Source organism: Pristiophorus japonicus, chromosome 10 (assembly GCF_044704955.1).
Source record: "Pristiophorus japonicus isolate sPriJap1 chromosome 10, sPriJap1.hap1, whole genome shotgun sequence".
NCBI lineage: Eukaryota > Metazoa > Chordata > Chondrichthyes > Pristiophoridae > Pristiophorus > Pristiophorus japonicus.
The window spans coordinates 5,436,601-5,461,510 of NC_091986.1; the positions used below are offsets into that span (position 1 = coordinate 5,436,601).

General features: G+C 46.0%; 1 pseudogene; it reads right to left on the reverse strand.

Moving 5' to 3' along the window:
• Window positions 1-760: 760 nt before the first annotated feature.
• On the reverse strand, window positions 761-896 carry LOC139275424 (U2 spliceosomal RNA; annotated as a pseudogene).
• Between the last annotated feature and the right edge of the window lie 24,014 nt (window positions 897-24,910).

Consider the following 24,910-nt stretch of genomic DNA (forward strand, 5'->3'; position numbering starts at 1 on the left):
TGGAGCGTTGTGTTCCTCAGCTTCCTCCTCCTCTGGTGCAATGTTCTTTGCTGCCTGCGCATATCTGAAGTTGCGCTTGGGGCAGTTTTTGTAAAGGTGCCCAGCCAGACCACAGAGGTTGCAGCACTTGGTCTCCTTACAGTCCTTTGTCTGGTGGCCTTCGTTCTTGCACCTTCATGGTGATCTGGATCTGGCGCTTGCTGGTCCATATCCCGTGCAAGTCTTTCAAGTCGCTGCTGTTTCCTGCCCCATCGACATACCTGGCGAGGAAAGTCAGCACATCAATGACCGGGATGTGGGGGTTGTACATCTGCACTGTGATAGTGTGTCTTCTCTGCGACGGGAGGGTGAACAGTGGTTCCCAAGTCAACACTGACCGCAGCAGTTCACTCGCCTCCTTCAAACCCTTCAGGAACTTCAGGCAGAGGGTGACGGTTCTGAAGGTCACGTCGAAGTAACCTCTCTTCGGGAGGTCCTGCAAGGCGAAGATGTCGGCGACTTTCATGCCGCATGTTCCAAGCAAGATTTTCTTCACGAACAGGTCCTGGTTGATCGTTGCCTGTCCTTCCACTTTCTTCACCGTCACTCGGATGGTGTTTCGGACGCCCTGGTTCGCCGCCCGGTTGGCCGCCATCCGGGTGGCAGATTCCTCCTTTCGATGTGTATTTTGGCCGAAGCCTTCAATCTGTTGTGGTGCCAGTCCGGCACCTTGGGGGGCCTCTGGGCCCGTCCCTTGGCATGCAGATTTTCCTCTTTCTCCAATTGGCGCTTGGTGCAAGCCGAAGGCCAGAGCCAGCAAAACTGGAAAAACTAGTTTCTGCAATCAGTCAATTTGCAAAAGAATGCCCAATCAACAGATACTGCACTTGATCTTAGCCAAAAGGCCGAGAGGCGAGAATGCATAAAAAGAGAGTGCCATTGAGCAGCAACACTTCAAAGCACTCAGCACTCCCTTTCATACTGAGGAGGCTTCATGCATCAGAAACTAATGAGTTCCAAGCACAGAGTTGAATACTGATTTAAGTACTGCATCACTCTTCTCCTCCTTCCTTCCATTGATTTGACTTTTGCAGCAGCAAGAAGAGGGGTGGACACAGCAGTGACCAGAAAGCTAGAGATCTGCACTGCTCTGAAGGTCTGAGTGGACCTCAGAAGCTATCAACTTGTAACCGAGGAGTACTCCCAGCCCTATGAAAGGTTGCAATATGACGACTTGGATTCCGTAGCTGGTCCATGGTTCCCTATTAAATCCGCTGAGCAGAATTAGATGTAAGCCACAGGCAAGGACGTGAGGGAGAAGCTCAACTTGTGCCAGTTTCTGGCGCGAAACGGGGTTGTGTGATCGCAACGCTCGCCCAATGATGTTGGTGGGAAGCCAGAGCCAAATTCGGCAGTGGGCCTCAATTTGAATGAAACAGGTCTGTCGGCATTTGTGGGGGCGTGACTGACCCTGACTGGTTCCGATGCTGAGCCAGCTCATAGTTAGGAGAGGGAGGAGGCAAAGCAGAGGGCCGCTCCACCTGGCTCCACAGAAGTTTTAAGTTTTAAAAAGGATCACTGGTTGGGCTGCTCAAAACCTAATACAACCAGGCAGAGCTTGCACAACGCACGTTCCACACATTTGTGCTCGTATTTTATATTGGGGTTGGTCCCTTAACCAACATTATGACCAAATGTAAAGTGCCTAATGCCCATGACACCTAAAAGATACCCATCTCCAAAATCTTGACCGGCTTATTTGTAGGCCAGATTGGGTGGGGGAGCTCACCAATAGAAATTTGCTGGCCCACCAATCATTTTACATCTCATAAATAGGCGAAGGTGGGATGAATTTCTCCCCCATTTCATTAACAGCTGGTGTTAAAGCAGTACATAAAATTACATAGAAAATACAGCATAGAAACAGACCATTCGACCCAACTAGTCTGTGCTTGTGTTTATACGCCACACTCTATTCCCTTTCGTCTACTTTCCTTTTGACAACATCTAAGCTATAAGCCTCACCCGGTTCCTGTGGTCAGGGTTAGGGTCAGGGTCAGGGTTAGGGTTAGAGTTAGGTTTAAGTTTAGGATCACCGTTAGAGTTAGGTTTAGGGTTATGGTTAGGTTTAGGGTCAGGGTTAGGGTTAGGTGTAGGGATATGTTTAGGTTTAGGCTTAGGTTTAGGGTTAGCTTTAGGTTTAGGGTTAGAGTTAGGTTTAGGGTCAGGGTTAGGTTTAGGGTTAGGGTTAGGTTTAGGGTTAGAGTTAGGTTTAGGGTCAGGGTTAGGTTTAGGGTTAGGGTTAGGTTTAGCATTAGGGTCAGGGTTATGTTTAGGGTTAGGTTTAGGGTTTGGGTTAGGGTCACGGTTAGAGTTAGGTTTAGGGTCAGGGTTAGGGTTAGGTTTAGGGTTACGGTCAGGGTTATGTTTAGGGTTCGGGTTAGGTTTAGGGTTAAGGTTAGGGTCAGGGTTAGGATTAGGTTTAGGGTTAAGAGTTCCACATTCTAACCACTCTGCATTTAGGGTTAGGGTTAGGGTTAGGTTTAGGGTTAGGAGTTCCACATTCTAACCACTCTCTGAGTGAAGATATGTCCTCTTATTTCCCTACTTTATTGGTAACTATCTTGTGTTTATGAGCCCTAGTTTGGCATTCTCCACATCTGCCCTGTCCAACCCATTCATAATTTTAAAACCCTCTATCAGGTCACTCTTAAGTTTTCTCTTTTGTAAAGAAAAAAGCCCCAACCTGTTGAATCTTTACCTATAGCTGTCTTCTTTCATCTGCTACCATCTTTGTAAATCTTTTTTTTGCATTTTCTCCAGTGCTTCTATGTCCTCTTTATAGTATGGAGAGCAGAACTGTGCTCAGTACTCAAAGGGGGTGAAATTGGCTTCATTTGCACCTCCTCTTTGTGCCCCCGGGAGACGCTAACGGGGCATGCATGCTTTTGCGGCCGGGCCTGGTGCAATCAGCGACTCCTGCCATATTCAGCAATAATTTTTCAAACATTCAAAAGTTTGCATCCCAACATGGCTCTACCCAATTTCACCCCCTCAGTGTAGCCTGACCAGGGTCCAATACACATTTAATACTTCTGAATTTTATACCACTAAAAATAAATCCCAATGCATTGTTAACATTGTCAATTGCTTTGCTGAGCTGCGATGCTGCTTTTAATGATGTGTTCACCTGTATCCCTAGATCCCTTTGCTCTTCTACCCCATTCAGTCTCTTACTGTGCAAGGTGTCGGTGATGTTTCCTTGTTTACCAAAGTTACCACCTCATCTACCTTAAAGTTAATTTGTCACTTAACTGTCCAGTCTGCATGTTTTCTGATATCTTGTATAATGTTGTATTCTTCCTCAGTGTTGGCTGTACCCCCCAGTTTGTTATCGTCTACAAATATGACAGAGAGTTACTTGTTCATAAGTACAAATCAATAATGTAAATTATGAATAACAGTGATCCCAGCAGCATTCTTTGTGGAACACCATTTCCTACCTTCCTCCAATCTGAATTACTACCCTTTACCCCTACGCTCTGCTTTCTATTTTTTTAGCCAATTTTCTATCCATTCAGCTATTTATCCCCTGATTCCACATGCTCTAACCTTTGTCATGAGCATTCTATATGGTACCTTATCAAAGGCTTTTTGTTTGAGGATTGGCTGTATGGATTAGTGTGAGGTTGGGACTCTAGTACCTGTGGCATTGCTGAGTTGTTGATTTGTAGAGTGTAACAGAGTAGAAGTGATTAATGTCTTCCAAATAAACTGCCTGCTTTTCTTACTCCATCCATCAATTAATATCCAGTGGCCCTGTTTCACAAGTTGTACAGCCGAAGAGGCCCCCACATTGCATTAACATAGATTTTTATTCATTATCCCCCACAAAGATTGGTACATGGGAAAAAATTATACAACTTTATTTCTCTATTTTTTTCAGAGCTAGAAAATAAGCTTCTTTACATTCTAATTAATTGAACAAATTACTAATCTATTTTTACCGCCTGAAGTACTTACTTAATCAATCAGTTGTACACACTTGTACCATTTTCTGACTAATCTCATTGAGCAGGCTTGTCCCAGAGGGAAAAATACATTCAAATGATCAAGTCTTGATTGGAAAGAGATCTGTGCTGTAAATCAGGTGATTAAAGTAGTTTGTTATCAGTGTGGATGTTGTTATTTGGGTCTTTTAAGAATTAAGGGGTGGAAATTCAGTACCGCTGGTTTTGAGGCGGTGTCACTGGCTGGCCTGACCACTCCATTCTCTCCCCCACCTGCCCCCCGCCACATATAAGTTATGCCAGAAGTTCATTGCATTCATATTCATTCAAGTCCAGAAAAACAAGTTTGCATTACTTTTGTGGTTCAATTGTGAGACACGTACATTAGACTGGTGTGATACATTCTTGATACATACTGGGAATCGGTACGGGTGTTAGCACAGGTGCGTAAGGAGAAGCAAGTTCCAGAACTGCTGGATGGTGTCCAGGCAGTCTGCTGGTGGCGCGGTGCCCAGTGCTGGCAGTGAGAACCCGGTTGGCTCAAGTTGCCTGCTCTTGGGGATGTTGCTGTTGCTCCTAATATCGGGCAGGTTCACCTCCCTGTCCTTTCTTTGTGCCCTGGGTCGCTGCTGCTCCCTGAGGAGCTGTCATCTAGCAGTGCACATGGAACTGCTGACTCGCTTGCCTGGGCGTTGTTTGGTTTGTGATCCTGGCTGGTCCCGGTCCCCTTTGGGAGGACTGTTGCGGGTGACCCTTCGTTCCCAGGGATGACCTTGGTGGCGATGGGGTCTGGGGCTACGCCTTAGAACAGCTTGCTCTTTTAGACTCGTGGCGGTTGATGCCATCGGGTGCCTGAGAAGTGGAGCCGATCAGGGACAGGGTATCGATACCGGTGCCGTTGCCCTCTTGAGATCGCTTGCTCTGCAGCTCGTGTATATCGGCTGCTTGTGGCCACACTCCATGGTGCATAACTCTGGTCCCAGGGTCGCAGGCTACAGTGTTGGGTAGCTCGCTGGACCTGTGTGCTCCCGATGGGTGTTTGTCCGCTGCATTGGCAATGTGCAGTTGAAATCCTACATCGCGCAATGTTTCATTACTTATTGTGAATACTCTGTAGCTCTGATCGTGATCGCACGAATTTTCCTTGCTTGTTGTATGAACACAATTCTGATCATCAATTACACATTTTACATGATCGCAGTCGAGCGACTTTTCCTTGCTTATTGCATGTATACAACTCTGATCATCAGTTACACATTTTATCTCTAACTCACAGTTGCTATTGCATTGTCCCTTTAAGTGTGGTGGGTTGCAAGCCTCCTTTAAGAGAGCCTTGCTATCTTTACCCCAATCCTCTTCTCCGTTTGGTGCCACGTGTTGCTCCATCAGCGCTGCACCTCGTAGTCTGGCCACCGCCATCTTTTTCTTCAGCGCATCACCTTGTGGTTCGGGCGCCATCTTTCCTCCATTCACGATGTCGACTGCGGTGATCCTCTTCTCCCCGGGTTTTGCCTCTGAAGCTGGGAAGTCACCTCTGGATCCAATTTTCTTCCTCCGGAATCCTGCCACTGGAGCCTGGAAGGTGCGTTCGGGTTGTCCCAGCTGGATCATCTCCACGCAGTCGTGCTGGGTGGTCTGTGCCTCAGGTGTTGTGCTGGTCTGCTCTCTGGTGCCGGATCCAATCTCAGGTGGGGGCTTGCTTTGCCTCTGAGCACAGAGGGCATCGATCGCTGGAGGGGTGAAGTCTTCCCACTTCCAATGGATCTTCTCCATCCACTTTCTTCCGAGTAGCTTTGGTCCATCACCTGCAACAATCCACAGAGGTAACTTGTGCACTGCGCCATAATGGAGTACCTTAACATCTGCACTACCAACAACTGGAATAAGTTCATCGGTGTAGGTGTGCAGCTTTGCCTGAACAGGGACCAATTTAAGTCATTCAGCTTGATTGTCCCATAGCTTCTCAAAGGCTTCTTGATTCATTACTGACTGGCTCACCCCGTGTCCACTTCCATGAAGACTGGAATGCCATCTATCTCGACTTCCATCCTCAATGGGGAACACTCGATGGTGCAGGTAAACATGCTATATACCTCATTGTGGGGCTGAGCTGCCTCTCTGCTTATCGTTTCATAATCCGTGCTGGATTCATGACCATCTGCAGACTCTTCATCAACACAGTGAGTCATATTTCTCTTACACGTTTGCTGGAGGTGGCCCTTTGTGCTGCAGCCTTTGCATACATAGCCTTTAAAATGGCACTGGTGAGCCCTGTGATTCCCTCCACAACACCAGCATGGAGCCACTCGATTAGCCTTCCTCGGCAGACTCTGAGTTAAGGGACTCGGGGGACTGTTCTCTCTTCCCTGAGAAGGCCCGCGTCAACAGTCCAGCCTTTAAAAGGTGCCACTCTGTGTACTTGCCGGGTTTGAGTCCTGAGAGTGAGTCATTTGCCTAGAGCTGCAAGTCGAGGTCATGAATGCCTGGCTCACAGCGATGGCTTTCTGTAGTGTGACTGTGGTATCTGCCGACAGTAGCTTATGAAGAAGGCCCTCATGGCCGATTCCAATGACAAAAATGTCCCGCAGTGCTTCGGTAAGGTGGTCGCTGAAATCACACGGTGCCGCCAGCCTCCTGAGGTCTGCAGCATATTTTGCGATTTTCTGGCCTTCGGGCCATCGGAGGATGTAGAACCGGTGTCTGGCTGTGAGGATGCTCTCCTTGGGCTTGAGTTGCTCATGGATCAGTGTTATGAGCTCCTCGTACATCTTGGTCATTGTCTTCGCTGGTTCCAGCAAGTCCCTGACGAGGCCATAGACGGTAGGCCCACAACTGGTTAACAGGATAGCTAGCCAGTGTGGCCGGGTTGTCTCCTACCAGGTCATTTGCTGTGAAGAAATGGTCGAGCCTCTCCTCAAAGGCATCCCAATCACCACCATCGGCAAACTGCTGCAACGTACCAAGGGTAGCCATTTTTGCGTGAAAGTCCGTAATCTCGTCGCCAATTGTTATGTCCTTAGATGCTCTGATAATGACTCCACGAGGCAATATGTTGTACTTGCACTGTAGTGACCTTAGTCCTTTATTGATAACTCCAGAGTGAGGATCACACCTGGTGGCCTGCCTTTTATACTAGGCCAGGCACACCTGTACAGGTAACCTACAAGTCTCCCACTGCTGTGCCCTCTGGTGACACACCTTGTGATAATACCAACAGTAGCCATGTAGGATACATGACAGGTGCAGCGTTACCTCTTGGCTCCTCTACCAACGACCCGACTGAATTGATCTCGTGGCGTGGACGGTGCTTACCTCCGCCAGTAGGACTTTGCCGCCCATTAGCCGCCTCCCGCTGGTGGTAACGGGTAGCGTTAGAAAATGAATTTCGACCTCTAAGTTTCTTTGCACAAGTAATTTTAAAATAGTTGTAGAAAATAACTGGAATAATACCCTTTTTCTTTATACACCCAGTCTGTAAAAAGACAAGCGTTTATGGATTGACTGCTAAATGCCAATTGTAACTTCAAATACATGCTCAAGTCACACAAAATATCCCGTGGCTATTAATGATTACATTTAAAATACTAAAGATGTCAATGATTTCAGTTTCCTTGGATTTAAAAAAAAATGCAAAATATTGTTACAGTTCTCAGAATTAACAGATCCCTTATGATCAGTTCTCATTGTATACTAATCCAGAAGGAACAATGATCTGCAGTCGTAAACATTTGCAGATGAGGATATATTTTGTGGAGCAATTCATTAGAAATTTGAGACCTGTAGGATTCTAGTGTCATTTACCGGTTCCAGGCCTATATAGTCCGCTCGAGGCACAGACCAGACACATAACAACTTTACAAGCTTATAGGCTCTATCCTGAGATTTACAAACAATTCCCAAATCTCTTAGGAGTGATTACATCTATCCTGATGGACAAGGGATGATAATTAAATAGAAAAAATATATAGATCTAGGTACTTGTTCCACCAACTTGTAGCATGATATGAAGTTAGATTGCCGTGTCGGATGAGTGTTGTATCAATCTCGATCCTGACAAGATTTCTGTTTCTTCTGTAGCTGCTGCTTTTAATGATAAACGTTTTGCACAATATATATACTTCTAAATGCTAATCAAGCTCACTGGTCAGATTAATGGTAACATTTCAGCAATGAGGTAGGCTGATGCTTTCGAGACAGAAACAGCATTAGCCGAGCTGTAGCATTCATTGACAGAAGCATGTGGTAGCGTGGTACCATAGAAACGATGGGCAGAAAGGCTCTATGCTGATTGTACTCACTGCGCTTCTCACATTTATTGTCTCTTCTATATTGTTATTAAAGTGCAGAGTGTGATGTCATGGCTTTTGTGCCTCACGTGAACAATTAAGAACTTATAGAATCACAGAGTCACAGAAATTTTCAGCACGGAAGGAAGCCATTTCGGTCCATTGTGTCCGCGCCGGCTGACAAAGAGCTATCCAGCCTAATCCCACTTTCCAACTCTTGGTCCATAGCCCTGTAGGTTACGGCACTTCAAGTGTACAGTCAAGTACTTTTTAAATGTAGTGAGGGTTTCTGCCTCGACCACTCTTTCAGGCAGTGAGTTCCAGACCCCCACCGCCCTCTGGCTGAAGAATTTTCCTTTCAAATCCCCTCTAAACCTCATACCAAATACTTTAAATCTATGCTCCCTGGTTGTTGACCCCTTTGCTAAGGGAAAAAGATCCTTCCTATCCACTCTATCTAGGCCCCTCATCATTTTATACATCTCAATTAGGTCTCCCCTCAGCCTCCTCTGTTCCAAAAACGACAATCCCAGCCTATCCAATCTTTCCTCATAGCTAAAATTCTCCAGTCCAGGCAACATCCTCATAAATCTCCTCTCTACCCTCTCTCGTGCAATCACACCTTTCCTGTAAAACTTGACGTGTTATTTGAAATAGTTTTCGAATAGCATGATTCGTTGCAGAGTTAAAGCAGTAATGGCAAAGATCTTAGCCAATGGGCCTATAGAGAAGAACAAGAAGTGCAAATAAACGTTTGTTACAAAGCAGATGTCAAGAGGTTCACAGAGGGTACATTTTTTACATTATTGATGACAGAGAATATTTGGGTGTGAGACAAATCGTTCAATTATACTCAGATTTTTTCCCTTCTACTTTCCTCCTCGCAATTTTTTTTACAGGAGTGTAGAGAGCTGTGCATGCTGCTTCATAATTGCCAGCAAGAAGGATGCTTTAAACATAGAAAATAGGTGCAGGAGTAGGCCATTCGGCCCTTCGAGCCTGCACCACCATTCAATATGATCATGGCTGATCATGCAACTTCAGTACCGCATTCCTGCTTTCTCTCCATACCCTTTGATCCCTTTAGCCGTAAGGGCCATATCGAACTCCATTTTGAATATATCTAATGAACTGGCCTCAACAACTTTCTGTGCTAGAGAAGTCTACATGCTCACAACTCTCTGAATGAAGAAGTTTCTCCCCATCTCGGTCCTAAATGGCTTACCCCTTATCCTTCGACTGTGACGCCTGGTTCTGGACTTCCCCAATATCGGGAACATTCTTCCTGCATCTAACCTGTCCAATCCCGTCAGAATTTTATATGTTTCGATGAGATTCCCTCTCATTCTTCTAAATTCCATTGACTATAAGCCAAGTCGATCCAATCTTTTTTCATATGTCAGTCCTGTCATCCCGGGAATCAGTCTGGTGAACCTTTGCTGCACTCCCTCAATAGCAAGAATGTCCTTCCTCAGATTAGGAGATCAAAATTTTACACAATATTCAAGGTGTGGCCTCACCAAGGCCCTGTACAACTGTAGTAAGACCTCTCTGCTCTTATACTCAAATCCTCTTGTTATGAAGGCCAACATGCCATTTGCCTTCTTCACCGCCTGCTGTACCTGCATGCCAACTTTCAATGACTGATGTACCATGACACCCAGGTCTCGTTGCACCTGCCCTTTTACTAATCTGTCACCATTCAGATAATAATCTGCCTTCCTGTTTTTACCCCCAAAGTGGATAACCTCACATTTATCTACATTATACCGCATCTGCCATGTATTTGCCCACTCGCCTAACCTATCCAAGTCACCCTGCAGCCCCTTAGCAACCTCCTCACAGCTCACACTGCCACCCAGCTTAGTGTCATCTGAAAACTTGAAGATATTACATTCAATTCCTTCGTCTAAATCATTAATGTATATTGTAAATAGCTGAGGTCCCAGCACTGAACCTTGCGGTACCCTACTAGTCACTGCCTGCCATTCTGAAAAGGACCCGTTTATTCCTCCTCTTTGTTTCCTGTCTGCCAACCAGTTCTCTATCCACGTCAGTACATTACCCCCAATATCATGTGCTTTAATTTTGCACACCAATCTCTTGTGTGGGACCGTGTCAAAAGCTTTTGAAAGTCTAAGTACACCGCATCCAAGTAGAGTAAATAGCGTAAATTAATTCTGCAACCTTGCTGCAAATTGACAATGTGTACCAGCTGTAGCAAGCAAGTGGGACATTCAGGTGTCTCCAAGGTCTTGAGCTTGTGACCAATCTGGTTCTCGACCAAGAGAAGGTGTTCGACAGGGTGGATCACGATTATCTGTTCGGAACTCTGCGCGCTTTCGGGTTCGGAACGCATTTCGTCACCCGGATCCGACTTTTGTACGCTGCCGCGGAGTGTCTGATGAAGGTTAATGGGTCTTTGACATCGCCCCTTCGCTTTGGGAGAGGGGAGCGCCAGGGATGCCCCATGTCCGGCCAGTTATATGCCATCTGCGTGGAGCCTTTCCTGCGCCTCCTGCGGACGAGGTTGACGGGGCTGGCTCTGCAAGGGCCGGGCGTGGAGGTCGTCCTCACGGCTTACGCTGATGACGTGCTCCTCACGGTAGAAGATCCCGTTGATCTGCGGAGGATGCGTGAGTGCCAGGAGATTTACTCGCCCGCATCCTCCGCTAGGATCAACTGGGAGAAATGTTCCGGACTCCTGGTGGGTCAGTGGCGGGTGGACTCCCTGCCGGAGGAGTTCAGGCCTTTTGCCTGGAGCACGACCCATCTCCTCTATCTGGGAGTCTACCTTAGCCCCGACGAGGAAGCCTGGCCGGCGAACTGGCAAGAGCTGGAGGCCAAGGTCGCCGCTCGCCTAGGGCGCTGGACAGGACTGCTCCGAGTGCTGTACTACAGGGGTCGGGCGCTAGTCATAAACCAGCTGGTGGCCGCTATGCTGTGGTACCGGCTGGTCATTTTGACCCCTCCCCCTGCGTTTGTCACCAAGATACAGAAGAAGCTGGTGGACTTCTTCTGGAACAACAGGAAGCACTGGGTCTCTGCGGCGGTCTTGAGTCTTCGGCTTAGGGAGGGCGGTCAGTCGTTGGTGTGCATCAGCACCCAGCTAGCGACTTTCCGTCTTCAGACCCTGCAGAAATACTTTTACGTTGAGCCCCCTCCTAGGTGGCACGCGCTGGCGATGTATTTCTTCTGCCAGCAGTACAGCCTCAACTGCGACACGCAGCTCCTGTTTGTGAGCTTGGGGGGCGTCAGGACCGCCCTCCGGGAGCTGCCTGTCTTTTACCAGGAACTCATCAGGATCTGGAACAGAGTCGCCACCAAGCGCAGCTCTCCACCGTCTGGAGTGGTGGCTGTCCTGCAGGAGCCGCTGCTCGGGAATCCGTACCTCCACGACCGAAGTTTTAGGTGGCAGTTGGACGAGAGGGCTGTGGCTGATGAGGTGACCAGGGTCAGGGACCTGCTCGATGGCGGAGGAGCGGGCTGGATGGCGCCAGACGTGTTGGCACGGCGCCTAAACTGGGCCGACGTCCGCCGCACGGCCGATGCCATCGAGTCGCTAAAAACAGCTCTGGGCCCTGACTCCGTTAGGTGCATCGAGGAGGCTCAAGCACGTGGGGAGATCCTGTCCGAACTGATCCCCGTCCGGACGGAATTCCTCATCGGCGCCAAACCCCGGAATCTCCCTCGGGGGCCGGCGCCTCACAACTTGAGCCGCCTCGGGGAAATCCCCTCCGTGCCTTTCAGTTCTGCGCGGAGGGGTTTCTTGTACGGGCTGCTCCTGCACCCTCTCAACTTTGCCATCCTCGCCGGCCGTCCGGACACGCCATGGCGTACCATCTTGCCGTCCGGAGGAGGCGGGGGTCCCCGATGAAGTGCACTCTACGCAGGGGTCCTCCCACTATTTATCGGGGACTTGGCCTGGAGGGTGGTGCATGGAGCAGTCCCGTGCAATAAATTTTTAAGTCGGTTCACGGGCTCCCAGGCCGCCTGCAATTTCTGCTGTCTGGAGAAGTCCGTGTTCCACGTTTTTATGGAGTGTGTGAGGTTGCAGCCCCTGTTCCATTATTTGAAGGGGCTGCTCCTCAATTTCTGGTTGCACTTCAGTCCCACACTCCTGATCTTTGGGCACCCTGTGCTGAGGGGAGCGGGTAGTACCGAGGGCCTCCTCGTAGGACTGCTCCTGGGCACGGCCAAGGGTGCCATCAGCCGGTCCAGGCAGCGGGAGGTCGAGAGGGTCGTTCAGCCCGACTGCCTGCCTCTCTTCCATGCGTACATCCCCGCCAGCGTGTCCTTAGAGATGGAGCACGCGGTGTCCACCGGTACGCTCGCGGCCTTCCGTGAGAGGTGGGCGCCGGAGTGCATCATTACCCCCGGCAACCAAAGTTTAATTTGATTTTATATGTTTTAAAGTTTAATTTGTTTTATTGCCGGTTTTAGTGTCCTCCTCCCCTTTTATAGGGGGCACTTGTAAAATTCATGATTTTAGTGCCCAAAAAATTTGTTAAAAAAAACAAACAAAAAAAAACCAAACAAACAAAAAAAGGGCCTGATAAGTGTTTTCTGTGTCCCCCAGGTCGGGGGGCACTTGATCTAACTATTCAATTTTGTTTTGCTACAAAAAGAGTTGTGACCAATCCGGTTTCCACCTTCCACCCTTGCCACAGTACCTGTCATGTATTCAACCAGCATTGTAACCCATGTATAATCTGACCTAAGTTGTACACTGTGAGAACAATGACCACTAGGTGGTGAACTTGTGGGAGACACTCCTAACCTGGACCTTCAGAGATAAAAGGGGAAGCTCCACCCACTTCCTGCACTTGAGTGCTAAGGAATAAAGGACAGGTCACAGACTGACCTCTCAAGCATGGGCCTCGTGTGCATTTATACTGTATAGTAAGGACGTATCAGTACTGAAACGGTGCTCATCAAAGTCACAAATATCATCCTTTGTGACTTTGTGACCACCTGAATGAGAGGTGACAAAGGTAAACTATCCCTCTTCATCCTGCTTGACCTGTCTGCAGCCTTTGACACGGTTGACCACTCCATCCTCCTCCAGTGCCTCTCCACCGTCGTCCAGGTGGGTGGGACTGCACTCGCCTGGTTCCATTCTTACCTATCCAACTATAGCCAGAGAATCACCTGCAATGGATTCTCTTACCGCTCTTGCCTCATTACCTCTGCTGTCCCCCAAGGATCTATTCTCGGGCCCCTCCTATTTCTCATCGACATGTTGCCCCTTGGCGCCATCATCCGAAAACACAGCATCAATCGCCAATCCCCAATCGCGCAGTTACCTTTTCTCCCTCTGCTCGAGCTCTAATCTCCCGACAACCATTTCCTCGTCTCTCAGTCTCCAACAAATTCCTGAAAGGCCCCAGAGTAAATAGGGTGTAACAAGAGCATAAGAACATAAGAAATAGGAGCAGGAGTAGGCCATTTGGCCCCTCAAGCTTGCTCCGTCATTCGATAAGATCATGGCTGATCTGATCTTGGCCTCAACTCCACTTCCCTGCCCGCTGCCCATAACCCTCGACTTTGAAGTGGATGCAAAAAAACTCTCTCACATGTTCTGACCATTAGTCTGATTTTTTTGAAGTAGACTGACTGTGATAAAAAAGCGAAGAAGGCAATGCTGAGATGAAAGCTCATTTTGCATATCATGAAATTCTAAATTAGCTTATATCAGACTGTGGTCACCATTTAACTCAAGGGAATTCCAACAGTTTGCACAACCATATGAGTTCTGTCAGGTTTCCAGCTCACCCAGATATCTATATTCAAACGGTAAGTAAAAGGTTCTTTTAACATTGTAAAAGCACTTCTAGAAAAAACATAGATCTGGCAGAGACCCTTACCTCACTCTTTTTGAGTGGTGTACAATACATCAAATGACGTATTAGACAGCTCACTAGCTCAATCTGACGAATGAAGACAGATCTCTGGGAATTCATTAGCCAGATCTAGCCTGATGGCCATATGTTTGGCATTTGTGTTGTAACAGGTGGAGTGCTTGCAACTGGAAAAGTAGCAGGATTTTAGCTTGTGAAATCACAGTTGCACTGATGCACAATGTTGTGGGTCTGGAAATCATGGGGGCAAAATTGGGCTCGGTAGCACCTGTTCTTTGGGCGCTACGAGGCCTCTTAAACTATCGAAATGGCGCCTGCGGCATGTGTGCACATTTCTGATGGATGGTGCACCTGACGCTATATTTGTAAAGGGGTTAGCGCACGTACACCTAATGACTGCCAGCAGTATGCGGAGCAGGCAGATCAGGACGTGATTTGGTGCTAGCGCTGCCATTTTGGAGCTCCACACTCCAGCCTATCCCGTCTCTTAATCTCCCACAGCTGAACACATGTTCAATGGCATAAAGGACCCTTTACCCACTCTATTTAAAGGGATCATCAACTACTTACGGGTCAGTTGCTGTATTGTATCTTCTTGCTGATACTGCAATTCTATGCATTTGGGTGCTTTTCCATTGTTGTTAAAAGTTTCAAGTCTACAGGCAGTGGTTTGGCTAGTGCTGAAGTACTTTTATGGTGAATATGCGCAAATTAGACACGGAAGGCCTAGTAGGGCTTCCTTTTGGCATTGAGCATGACTGCGAGACTGAGCAGAGGCCATGCAGAACAGGACAAGCTGCTAGAGGAGGGAGGAGGAGGAGGAGGGGGAGATGGGCTCTCAGCAGGTGGCCACATCCGCAGACGGTCTTTAGGGAGCAGATCTGTTGGAGAACAGTTTTCTGGAGTGCTGTGACACCCTGAAAGCCCCTTTGCACACTGGTATCCAGAGCCATGGTGGCAGCAGTCTGAGTTTCCACGGCAACAAGCTGAGATTAGATGATTGCAGTCTGTGCTTTCACTGCAGGACTAGGCTGGATAGCTCTTTGTCGGCCGGCACGGACACGGTGGGCCGAAATGGCCTCCTTCCTTGCCGTTAATTTCTATGCTTCTATGATTCCCTCAGACATTGGGTGGATGCTGCTTGTGCTGAGATATCGCCCATCGGACCCTGCATCATGGCCCATCGAAGTCCTCAACTGAGTCTTTTGCAGCAGAACTAGTGTGTGACCTCACCCTCCGGCGAGCTAGCAACTGTACCCTCCTTTCCAAGCGGGCTCTGCCCTACTTATGCCCAGTATCTCACCACATGCAGATCCTACCTCTATCCTATCCTCTCAATTACATGCAGTGTCAACATTTGAGCTGGTGGCTGTGACTGTCAAATCGAGCGATGATGTGTTTTCATCTTCACTGTCTTCTTGCTCTTCCTTCAGTGCCTGGGCAGGGTGCAGTTCTTGGGTATCTGAAAGGAAAAGGGGACAAGGGTTGGGTTGTGATGAGGGGAGAGGAGAAAAAACAAAGTGCATGCTTACACCATCTGCATATTTTAAATCAGAAATGATTGCGGGGTCAGGGGGAAGTGGGATGAGAGAAGGAGGATTAGGTGTGAAGATACCATCATCTTCAATTGCTTCAGCTCTGACGGTGGCCACGGGCTCACCAATGGCTCTTCCCATAATGGCCAGCTCCGTCTCCTCTATGAGAGTTAGAACATGCAGGCGTACCTCTCCCTCTCCTGTTAATTCCTGCTGCCTCCTGTTGTCCGTCACTTTCTCCTGCAAGAGAGAGGGAAGGGTGTCAATGAGTGTAGTGCAATATATTTGGGTGATGCGGCTGTCACGGTTGAATAGCTGGCAGTGTGTGTAAGCTCTGAGATGTGGCCGCGAGGCTTGCAACAATGCTAAGTGTCTGAGGGTGAGGTAAAGCATTTCAATGTTGCATATGAGTCCTGATTGATAAAGATTGTTGGTAGGTAAGTGATGAGGGTATGGTGAATTGAGAAGTGGATGAGGCTAGTGATGCAATTGGTAGGATATTGCATTGAAAGATGCACTCAACTTGACCTTGACAACTCGTGTGAGTTCCTTAAACTTTTTCCTGCACTGCACCCAGGTCTTTGGGGCTACACCTCGAGCATTGATCTCCTCCACTATCTCTTGCCACTGCCTTCTGAGCATGTGTCGGGAGGATCTCCAGCCTCCCTTAGAACATAAGAACATAAGAAATAGAAGCAGGAGTAGGCCATACGGCCCCTCGAGCCTGCTCCGCCACTTAATACGATCATGGCTGATCCGATCATGGACTCAGGTCCACTTCTCTGCCCGCTCCCCATAACCCCTTATTCCTTTATCATTTAAGAAACTGTCTATTTCTGTATAAATGTCTTAAATGTATTTGCTTCTATGATTCCCTCAGACATTGGGTGGATGCTGTCTGTGCTTAAATCTGAGGGTACAAAACATCTCTGTTTCTTTCCACCAGTTCCACCAAGACCTCCAGTGCAGCGTCCGAAAACCTTGGTGCCTGGTCTCTCCCATGGTCAACCATTATTGATTGTTTCACAGCACAATTTTCAGAATGATCTCAGCACCACCAGCAGCCACAATGCACCTCCTTTAAGAGCTGCAGGCTAGGTTTAAGTAGTGCTGGGCACTAACGATATTGGGCCTCCTGCTGATGCGCGGGGAACATGCAAAAATCATGGATATGAGCAGGCAGCTCAAAGTTGGCATTCTGCCTGCATTTCAATTACTGGGCACACGTTAATTGCGCGTCGCGATCCCATCGCCTGTTTTCAGGGGTTATCCAATTTAACCCCTCTTGGCTTTTCCCAACCTGTACCTAGGTTTCCTGGGGTTTGGTCATCATCATAGGCAATCCCTCAAAATGAGGATGACTTGCTTCCATGCCAAAAAGGGATGAGTTCACAGGTGTTTCAATGAAGGACCTAACATTCCAGATCCCAAACGACATGTTGAAGGGTGGAAGATGCCTGTGCGTGGATTTTTTTAACGTGCACACCAGCCACCACACGGGCTTCACAGAGCGAGGTCTTGGTCCAGTGGCAAGGGACTGGAGACCAGCTCTGCTGCACGGACCTAGTGCACACACATATCGTAGTGTGGGCTGGCCCGTGCTGCCCCTGGGCCCTCGCCTCTTCTGGACCCCGAACTCACGCCTCTCTTGGACTCCAATCACATCCCTCTACATTCTCTCACTGCTTCTTCACCCCGACCTGGGGTTTGGTAAGTAAGGTGTGCCTATAGTTGAGCGCACACTCCATTATGGACAGAAACACGGTGATGAGTTCCATGTGTGTCAGACACTTGGCTGACCAAAACAACAATTATATTTTTACATTGAAGTAAACTGCATGAAAAATGTTGGTTATAGATAATAATTCAAAACTGAATTCATACTTGGTATATCAAGATTGTGAAGGATGTCTTATAATTTAAGACTTTTTCTTAAAGCTAATTGGTGCCTTAAAGAGCAAATCTACTTGGGGACACACAATACAGTGATGCAAATTTGTTTCTCCATGAAGCTTGACTCCAAATGTTGCCACATAAAGAAAATTGTGCACTGTCAAGTACATAGGCTGATTGATTAAGCAATAAACAGCTTATAGTTCTCTCCGGGTAGAAGTTAAAGAATAACACATGCTTCACAGACTAATATCAAATATTTATATCGGAGTGAAATGTAATCTGTGTTAAATGTAGTTGTAATTATTTTTGAAAGCTGACCCATAAGCATGTCCTCATTTTTTTTCTGTGATTACAATATATTACTGGCTACATAAATTCAGTAGATGCTTTGTGCATTCTGATTTGTAATGTACATACTATGGGTGCAATTTTCCCCAGTGATTTGCCCCATTTTCTTTGAGCAGGCTGTTCTTTTTGGCCTAAGTTGAAAAACCAGTTTCCCCAATCAATTTGCACCAGTTAGTTACAATTTTTTTAGGTCAGTTTGGTCAGCTGAGAGTTACTTCAGTTGTGTTTCTGCCAGCGTATGTGACCTCTGCAGAAAAACCTTCCTTAGAGTTAAGAAAATCGGCGCAGGTAAGGAAATCGGCGCAGCAGATGCCCAGACATACTAAAAGAATTGAAAAGCATATAGCAGCAACTTACCTCCAATCCTGCCTGAAAGCTATCCGGTCCCAGGTTCTCGCACAAACACACAAACACACACACATACACACACATACACACACACACACACAGAATGAATGTGAGAATGAATCCGGGGACCGAGAATGGGACCGGATCGGCAAGCCCTTCAGGCGGAGTTGGAGATAAGTTTCTGCTATGTGTTTTTCAATTCTTTTAATGTGTTGGGAGCTGGCTGTATGCTTCACTTTGCAGCCGTAGCTCGCATTGTGTCCCTGGTTACCATGGCAACCCGATCTTTTTGCAGATCAAGGCTCCACCCCCAAAACTAAAGGTTGCGTTAGGCTGCGCCAAAATTAAGAAATTCAATGGGGAAACTTAGAATTTTTTTTGACGTACTTAGGCCCCCAAAAATTGGGCATAACTCTTCAAGTACGCCAAAAAAAGGCTTTGGGGAAAATTGAGCCCTATGTGAGTCCAGTCACTCAGTATAGAATATGGATGAATGCTCTTTGGCATATTGTCTGCCTGGTTTCCTCACTGCACCAACATATTGTGATGTAGTAATTTCTTCAAAATATATGAAGCAAATATGTCCTGGAACTAATAATTAAGATCTTTTGTGGCATATTTAAAATTCTAATTTGCAGTATGTATTTTCTCAGTATGTGAGCGTGTGGTACTGTGACTACCAATTAGAGATGCTTTTCATTTGGGCTGTTAACTCAGGTAAAAGCCCATGGAATTGACGACAAATTATTGACCTGGTTATGAAATTGGCAGAGCGACAGGAGACGGAGAGTAGAGATAATGGGTAGGAACTCAAATTGGCAGGATGTGACTAGTGGTGTCCTGCAGGGATCTGTTTTGTGGCCTCAGCTATTCACGGTATTTACTAATGACTGAGACGATGGAATAGGAAGTCATATATCCAAATTTGCCAATGACACAAAGATAGGCGGCATTGTCGGCAGTGTGGATGAAAACTTAACATTACACAGAGGTACCGACAGATTAAGTGAGTGGACAAAACTCTGGCAAATGGATTTCAATGGAGGCAAATGTGAGGTCATCCACTTGGAACCAAAAAAGGATAGATCAGGATACTTTCTAAATTGTGAAAAATTAAACACAGTGGAGGTCCAAAGAGACTTGGGGGCCGAGGTAGATAGATCATTAAAATATCATGAACAGGTTCAGAAAATAATCAAAAGGCTAATGGAGTGCTGGCCTTTATATCTAGAGGACCAGAATACAAGGGGGTAGAAGTTATGTTGCAGCTGTACAAAGCCCTGGCTAGGCCACACCTGGAGCACTGTGAGCAGTTCTGGACACCACACCTTAGGAAGGATATATTGGCTTTCGAGGGAGTGCAGTGTAGGTTTACCAGAATGATAACCGGACTTCAAGGGTTAAGTTACGAGATTACACAAATTAGGTTTGTATTCCCTAGAATTTGGAAGGTTAAGGGTTTATCTGATCAAAGTTTTCAAGATATTAAGGGGAACAGAGGATATTAGGGAGAAACTATTCTCGCTGGTTGGGGAGTCTTGGACTCGGGGGCATAGTCTAACATTTAGAGCCAGACCTTTCAGGAGTGAAATTAGGAAACACTTCTACACATGAAGGTTGGTAGAAGTTTGGAACTCTCTTCCGCAAATGGCAATTGATGCTAGATCGATTGTTAATTTTAGATCTGAGATTGATAGAATTTTGTTAACCAAAGGTATTAAGGGATAGGGGCCAAAGGCGGGTATATGGAGTTAAGTCTCAGATCAGCCCTGATTTCATTGAACAGGCTTTAAGGGCTGAATGACCTACTCCTGTTCATATTTTCCTATGTTCCTAGAATCATAGAAATTTATTGGCACAGAAGAAGGCCATTCAACCCATTGTGTCTGTGCTGTCTGAAGAAGATCTATCCAGTTTAATCTCACTTTCCAGCTCTTGGTTTGTCGTCTTTTAGGTTACGGCACTTCAAGTAGATATCCAAGTATTTTTAAATGCGATGATGGTTTCTGTCTTTACCACCTTTTCAGGCAGTAAGTTCCAGATCCCGAACACCCTCTGGGTGAAAATAACTATCCTCAACTCCCCTCTAATCCTTCCACCAATTAATTTAAATCTATGCCCCCTGGTTATTGACCTCTCTGCTAAGGGAAGTAGGTCCTTCCTACCCACCCTATCAAGTGACTAGTTTAACCTCCTGTAGGAAAACAATACTGTTTACATCCCCCGCATTCGCTAAGTTAGGTTAGTGAACACCCCCTACAGATAAACGAGGAACAATCCTGCAGCCAAGGCTCTGTGCTCCTCTATTTTGTTTTTCGTTTTTGGATTTCATTTTAATTTTATTTGTTTCCTGTATGTGCACTATTTATAGTACTTCTTTAATATTGTTACATTTTGGGGTTTTACGCTCGATATTCTAATCAGGTTCAACATTACTAACCAATCATATAAACATATTTTTTTTACAACCCACTCCCTTTTTATTCTTATTTATTCTCTGTTTCCCACGGCAACTGGTAATCATTCCGCCATTCACACCCTATCTAGACGCATCTTTTGTTTCCTAACTTGTGCCATTACCATCTCAATTTGGCCCATCATCCCTCTTGTCTCTCAAATCTCTCCTGATTTCCACCCTATCACAGACCTTCCCTTTTGTTCTTTCATCCCCCTCCCCCTCTCACTGCCCCCTGCACTTCCTTCAGAATCTGTTACATTTCAAACTTTGGCCAGTTCTGACGAAGGGTCACAGACCCGAGACGTTAACTCTGTTTCTCTCTCCACAGATGCTGCCTGGCCTGCTGAGATTGCCAGCATTTCCTGTTTTTATTTCAGATTCCAGCATCCGCAGCATTTTGCTTTTGTCCTTGTCCACTACGATGTGGATGTGCCTTTGCCTGCTCGACATCTAGGTAAATGATGGTGAGATGCAGGGGTTGAAAAGAGAATCTTTTCCATTTACATGTGGTGTTACATAATTCTCTTTTCCTTCATCAGCTGGAGTCAGCCTGAGACTCAGGTTATAAACCGAATGGCAACTTATTTAACATAGACCAGATAGATCAACTGGACTTTGGAAAAAAATATATTTGCAAAATTTGTTTTTGATATCTGAAGGGATAGGAATAAGAATGTTTCTCCTGAGCTCGCTTTCAGTATAACTAGATCCCTGAAAATGACTGCTCAGTTCATACATGGTGCAACCAACAATGGAATCAAATTTTTGTTGGCTAGAGACAAACCCCTTTGAAGATGTACAGGGTACTGACAAAAATACAATTCACAAGTGCTACATTTCCTGGATTTAAATTATATGGTTAGTCACTCTTTGTCAATTGTATTAGGATGTTTGTCCCCGCTGTTGCAATGCCTGTGATAGTTGGAACATAACAGTTTGCTCAATCAACATACTATAAAACAGGTATAAAGTAATGTTCAATCAACAATAGCAAATTAAAATAGATCTTTGTTCCACAATGACTAAAATGCAGATGCATATTAATTGGCTGTTGTGATGAAATTTGTATCTATGTATCTTACAGAAGCAACCAACCTAGAAACTATAATTAATCTGGTGTGTACTGTTGCTGGTAATAAAGGGCCCAAATTTCCCCAGGAGTTGCTCTGTTTTTTTTGGAGCAACTTGATTTTTCTGGAGTATCTCTTTAGTTGCAATTCTGGCCATTTAATTTCCGCCAGTGTAAGTGAGTTAGTTAGGTTTTTTTTTAGTTTAGTTTTCTTTTTCAAAAGGGGGTGTTACCAGCCAATTATGCCTGTTTTGGCCATTTAAGCAAGGTTAGCCAGCTAAAGTTACTCCAACCTAACTTAGGCCAGTGTAAATGGGCACTCTTGCACATTCAGAAAAACCCTGCGGTGACTTAAGAAATCAGCGCAGGCAGCCAGAGATGGAGGGGGAAGGGGACCTTGCAAAGCACTAAACACCTTCACAACAATATTAATGAAGCATAAATACATTTAAAGCACCAAGCACTAAACAAAGCACAAAAAGTAATAAGCAATTAATTAACAAATAAAAAATAGAAGGAACCCTGCACCTAAAGCACCAAGATCAAAGTAATAAGCAATCAATCAATCAATCAATCAGTAAATAACAAATAAAAAATAGAAGTCCTATCTTAGGGAATGCAGCGGGCCGCTGATGAGGGAGCCCATTCAGCCAGGGCTAGGGACGGCGTGTTTTGGGCCCCTCCCACACAGCCTGCAGCATGCACTCACAGATTCGGCCTGCCAGGAACTACTGCACATGCAGACTCTAGCGCGCACTCTAGAGGTCCTGGCTCCGCCCCCAATCCAATGGGCCACGCTACGCCACTACTGAGGAAAGGCTGGGGAGCGGCCAGAATCGGGAGGAAGATTTTCGGCGCGCTTGGAGGCAGACAAAAACATTGCACCTCGGTTGAGAGCGCCAGAAAAAGGGGTTGGGGAAATTTGAGCCCAAAGAATCCAAATCATTAACCTAATACAGACAAAGATACATTTTTTGTCAAGGCATATTAGTGAAATGAGACAACATGTTTCAAGGAAGTAAAATGGAACTATTAGAATTCTAAACTTTACATCATTCTCACAGAAGTGCAATACACCAAAAATCAAATCGACTGAGTGTAGTTCCAAGATCACAAAACATTGCAAAACACTGACATAACTTGATCAGGTGCTCCTGGTGAGGATCGATGCTTGTAGGGAGCACTGATTAGGGAATCACAGTCCTGCAGCCTTGTCCCTGTCTGGCGTAAAAATAAAGCGGGGAAGGTGGCTCAACCGTGGCTTACAAGGGAAATTAGAGAAAGTGTTAAATCCAAGGAAGAGGCATATAAATTGGCCAAAAAAAGCAGCAAACCTGAGGACTGGGAGAAATTTAGAATTCAGCAGAGGAAGCCAAAGGGTTTAATTAGGAGGGGAAAAATAGAATATGAGAGTAAGCTTGCAGGGAACATAAAAACTGACTGCAAAAGCTTCTACAGGTAGGTGAAGAGAAAAAGATTAGTGAAGACAAATGTGGATCCCTTACAGTCAGAATCAAGTGAACTTATAATGGGAAACAAAGAAATGACAGACTAATTGAACAAATACTTCGGTTCTGTCTTCACTAAGGAAGACACAAATAACCTTCCGGAAATTCTAGGGGACCGAGGGTCTAGCGAGAAGGAGGAACTAAAGGAAATCCTCATTAGTCAGCAAATTGTGTTAGGAAAATTAATGGGATTGAATGCTGATAAATCCCCAGGGCCTGATAGTCTGCATCCCAGAGTGCTTAAGGAAGTGGCTCCAGAAATAGTGGATGCATTGGTAGTCATTTTCCAACATTCTACAGACTCTGGATCAGTTCCTATGGACTGGAGGGTAGCTAATGTAACACCACTTTTTAAAAAAGGAGGGAGAGAGAAAACAGGGAATTATAGACCGGTCAGCCTGACATTGATGATGGGAAAAATGTTGGAATTAATTATTAAAGATGTAATAGCAGCGCATTTGAAAAGCGGTGACAGGATTGGTCCAAGTCAGCATGGATTTATGAAAGGGAAATTATGCTTGACAAATCTTCTAAAATTTTTTGAGTATGTAACTAGTAGAGTGGACATGGGTGAGCCAGTGGGTGTGGTGTATTTGGACTTTCAAAAGCTTTTGACAAGGTCCCACAGAAGAAATTAGTGTGCAAAATTAAAGCACATAGTATTTGGGGGTAATGTACTGACATGAATAGAGAACTGGTTGGCAGACAGGAAGCAAAAATTGGAATAAATGTGTCCTTTTCAGAATGGTAGGCAGCGACTAGTGGGGTACCGCAAGGTTCAGTGCTGGGACCCCAGCTATTTACAATATACATTAATGATTTAGACGAAGGAATTGAATGTAATATCTCCAAGTTTGCAGATGACACTAAGCTGGGTGGCAGTGTGAGCTGTGAGGAGGATGCGAAGGGGCTGCAGGGTGACTTGGACAGGTTAGGTGAGTGGGCAAATACATGGCAGATGCGGTATAATGTAGATAAATGTGAGGTTATCCACTTTGGTGGTAAAAACAGGAAGGCAGATTATTATCTGAATGGTGACAGATTAGTAAAAGGGCAGGTGCAACGAGACCTGGGTGTCATGGTACATCAGTCATTGAAAGTTGGCATACAGGTACAGCAGGCGATGAAGCAGGCAAATGGCATATTGGCCTTCATAGCTAGGAGATTTGAGTATAGGAGCAGGGAGGTCTTACTACAGTTGCACAGGGCCTTGGTGAGGCCACACCTTGAATATTGTGTAAAATTTTGGTCTCCTAATCTGAGGAAGGACATTCTTGCTATTGAGTGAGTGCAGCGAAGGTTCACCAGGCTGATTCCCGGGATAACAGGACTGACATATGAAGAAAGACTGGATCGACTCGGCTTATATTCACTGGAATTTAGAAGAATGAGAGGAGATCTCATAGAAACATACAATTCTGATGGGATTGGACAAGTTAGATGCAGGAAGAATGTTATCCCGATGTTGGGGAAGTCCAGAATCAGGGGTCACAATCTAAGGATAAGGTGTAAACCATCTAGGACTGAGATGAGGAGAAAAACTTCTTCACTCAGAGAGTTGTGACCATGTGGAATTCTCTACCACAGAAAGTTGTTGAGGCCAGTTTGTTAG